This window comes from Phalaenopsis equestris, unplaced genomic scaffold, assembly GCF_001263595.1.
Source record: "Phalaenopsis equestris unplaced genomic scaffold, ASM126359v1 Scaffold233054, whole genome shotgun sequence".
NCBI lineage: Eukaryota > Viridiplantae > Streptophyta > Magnoliopsida > Asparagales > Orchidaceae > Phalaenopsis > Phalaenopsis equestris.
In genome coordinates this window covers 124,043-128,378 of record NW_018251008.1, presented here as the reverse complement: position 1 = coordinate 128,378, position 4,336 = coordinate 124,043, and positions in this window count along the sequence as shown.

The window sequence follows — 4,336 nt, the reverse complement described above, 5'->3', positions numbered from 1 at the left end:
AGTGCTTGGTTTAAAGTCATCAGCCTGACATTGACCCAACATCAAAAAATTGACCCAACATCAAAAAATTATTTAATTTAAGTTAGTCACCTAAAAAGTAGGATTTCAACATGTGAACATTCACTTTGAAAATTTTATCCGTTTTAGGATCTTTGATATCCACAGCTCTATAGGGATAAACTTTCATCACAACAAATGGGTCCAAAATGGTTTCATCACAACAAATGGGTCCATCCACTTGGACTTAAGTTTGCTTGGAAATAATCTTAACCTTGCATTGTAAAGCAAAACTTATTGTCCTGGCTGAAATTTTTTAGTAAGAATCCTCTGATCATGCCACATCTTCATCTTTTTTTTTGTAAATATTAGCACTTTCATAAGTTTCATTCCTTATCACTTCAAGCTCATTTAATTGCAATAACCTTTTCTCATCAGCATGTTTTAAATTGTAATTAAACTCTTTAATAGCCTAATATGCTTTATGCTCAAGTTCAACTGGTAAGTGACAGGTTTTTCTAAATTTTAGCCTATAAGAGGACATTCCTATAGGAGTTCTATATGCAGTCTTAGAAGCCCACAAAACATAATCAAGTTTGACTGACCAATCCATTTTAGTTGGATTCACAGATTTTTCCAATATTCTTTTAATTTCACGATTGGATAATTCAACCAAACCACTTATCTGAGGATGATAAGCAGTAGCAATTTTATGGTTTATATGATATTTCCTTAATAACTTCTGCATTATTTCATTCTTGAAATGACTTCTCCCGTCAGTTATGATTACTTTCAGCATCCCAAATCTATAAAAGATGTTCGTTCTTAAAAAATTTGCAATATTTATAGCATCATATCAAGGTAAAGCAACAGCTTTTATCTATTTGGATACAAAGTTTACTGCTAACAATAAATATAAATTTTCAAAAGATGGTATAAATGGTCCCATGAAATCTAATCCCCAAACATCAATATTTCAACTTCTAACACATAATTGAGGGGCATCTTATTCCTCCTAAAAGTATTGCCTACTCGTTGACATTGATCACAAGTTTTGATATAAGCATTAACATCTCTAAAGATTGTAGACCAATAAAATCCATATTATAAAATTTTATATGTTGTTTTATCAACACCAAAATGCCCCCAAAATTTGAATTATGATATTTTTGGATAATTTCATAAGTTTCTTCTAAAGGCACACATCTTCGATAATTAGATCCTTTCCTTGTTTAAATTAAAATGTGTCATCCCAAAAAAAAAGTCTTAGATTCAGATAAAAATTTCCTCTTCTATTGGTATATCATTCCATAGGGTATAATATAACTAACAATGAAGTTTACAATGTCAGCATACCATGGAACACACCACTCATTAACATTGAACAATACTTCATATAGAAAATGTTCATTAATCTCTTTTCCAAAATTGAGTGGTTTCTCTAATTCAATTCTGGACAAATGATCAACAATTTGATATTCATCTCCCTTCCTATCTACTATTTCAAAGTCAAATTCTTGCAGAAGAAGAACAAATCTTATCAATATTGGTTTTGCATCATTTTTTTCATTAAATACTTAATAACAGAATGATCTGTATGCACAATATATTTAGTTCCAATTAAGTATGAAGTATGATCTATAAGTATGATCTAAGTTTATCAAAAGCATATACTACAACTAATAACTCTTTCTCAATTGTGGCATAATTAATTTGAGATTCATTAAGAGTTCTACTTGCTTACTAGATAACTTTGAAAATCTTATCATGCTTTTGTCCTAAAACAACTCCAATAGCATAATCACTAGCCTCACACATTTCAAAAGGTTTTCCCCAATCTGGGGAAACAGTAATTGGTGTAGTGACTAATTTTTCTTTTAATAATTTAAAAGCTTTTAGACATTATTTATCAAAATTAAAAATTTAAGCTTTTAGACATTATTTATCAAAATTAAAAATTACATCTTTTTCAAGTAAATGGCATAGAGGCTTAGCAATTTTTTAAAAGACTTTAAAATACCTCCTATACAATCCAACATGTTCTAAAAAACTTCTAATTTTTTGCACAATTGTTGAGTGAGGTAAATTAGTGATTACTTGAATTTTTGCAGGGTCTACTTCCATACCATTTTTTGAAATTTGATGTCTGAAATTTGATCCATACCATTTTTTGAAATTTGATGTCTCAAAACTATTCCTCCTACTACCATAAATTGGCATTTTTTCCAATTATTGACTAAATTTTTTTCTTCATAGCTCTTAAGAACTTTTGATAAATGTTCTAGACATGATTCAAATAAAGTTCCAAAATACAAATAAAGTTCCAAACACTGAAAAATCATCCATAAGAACTTCAATCCCTTTTTCAATTAAATCATAAAAAATAGTCGTCATACATCTTTGAAATGTAGCAGGAGTGTTACATAAACCAAAGGTCATTCTTCTAAAAGCAAATGTACCATAATGACTGGTAAAAGTTTTTTTTCTCTTGATCCTCAAGAGCTATTTGTATTTGGTGATAACTATTATATCTATCCAGAAAACAAAAGTATTTATGCCTAGATAGTCTATCTAGCATTTGATCTAGAAATGGTAATGGAAAATGATCTTTTCTAATGACACGATTTAATTTTCTATAATCAATGTCTTATTGATATTAACTCATTATGTTCATTTAAAGTCACAGTCACTCCTCCTTTCTTAGGAACGTGATGAATTGGACTAACTCATGCACTATCTGACATAGTGAAGATAATTTCAGCATCTAACCACTTTAGAATTTCTTTCTTAACAACATCTTTCATAATAGGGTTCAATCTTCTTTGAGGATCAGCACTAAGTTTGCAGTTCTCTTCCATATGAATTCTATGCATACAAATTGAAGGACTGGTTCTTTTTATATCAGGAATTGTCCATCCAAAGGCTTTCTTATAACTCTTTAAAGTTTTCATTAAACTATCTTCTTTTTTTGTAGTTAATATTGAGGAAATTATTACAGGTAATGTAGAGGAATCACCTAAAAAAGGCATACTTCAAATGTTCAGGAAGCAACTTCAACTGAAGCTCAAGAGGTTTTTCAATTGATGAACTCTCGGCACTATTTTTGTTTGGGGAGTTGCCTGTAGGAAGCTATCGGTCACCGAAATCAAAATTTCGTTGCCCGCTTCAGAAGGAAGTTTAAGTTTAGAAAACTATGAAATCAAACTGACTTCATATTTTTCATAGTTTAAATGAAAGAGCATTGTACCTCAAACCCTGTATCTATCCCAAAGGATAAACATAAGACATTAGAATGAAGCTCGATCAAATAAACTAAGAAATATATGACGTCTGTTTGGTTTGTAAAACCGTTTTATTCGACGATAATTTCTCTTATTTAATATGAAGAATTAAATAGGGTTTATATTAAGCTGGGTTCGAGAAAAGCTTCCTATAAAGGCAAGCCCCTATTTAATTACATCTTAAATGACCAAAGTCATCTAAGAAAACTCTCGATCAAAATAAAAAAAAATATTATCTTCAAGGAATCCAAAGGAAAGGAATTTTCATTGAAATCAGACAAGGTGTGAAAGGGGAATGATTCAAATTTGGAACATTTTTATTGTAGAATCCAAAGGATGAAGAACTAGGGGATGACATGGATCCGGAGGAGAACCTTGGTGACTTCCCAATCTATCCTATTGTTTGGCTTCAGTTTTGAGGAGAAATATTTAGGTGTTTCATCCTGCAAATTTTATTTGTTAGAGCTTACATTCGTGTGAGACGATTACACAAATAGCCTGAAAGATGTGAGGGTTTTGTGAGGGTTTAGGTCGTGACAATAAGATGTGAGGGTTTAGGTCGTGACAATCGACAACCTCGTTAGGGCTTATATAGTTAGGGCTTATATTGTACGACATGGTTGTACAAATGCCTAAAGATGAGGTGAGGATTTATGTTGCATAAGCAAACAACCTCGAAATCCTATGGCTTAGTTGTTTAATTCTAAGGAAGGAAGCTAGTTTAGCTGATGTATATGTGTTTTGCTTTTGAAGATGGTCGCGCTGCCCACAATGCTAGCTCCAAGCTCCTTGTCGTGACAAGTTTAATTTTTCTAGGGTGTCCAGTTATGATGCCAAATTAGTTGGCCCTATGGTTGAAGTTCTTTAAATTTTATGGGGGATGTTAAAGTTGATCATAGCATATCGGTTAGGATCTCACGGTTCCCTCATTCCGGCACCATTATTTTCTATTGGATTCACTTAGTCCAAATGAATTTACTAAACTCAACTTAATGAGTTTCATAATTTCATTTAGACCATGGGAAGCCTCGTTAGCAACCGTAGGTTACCTCCTCCAA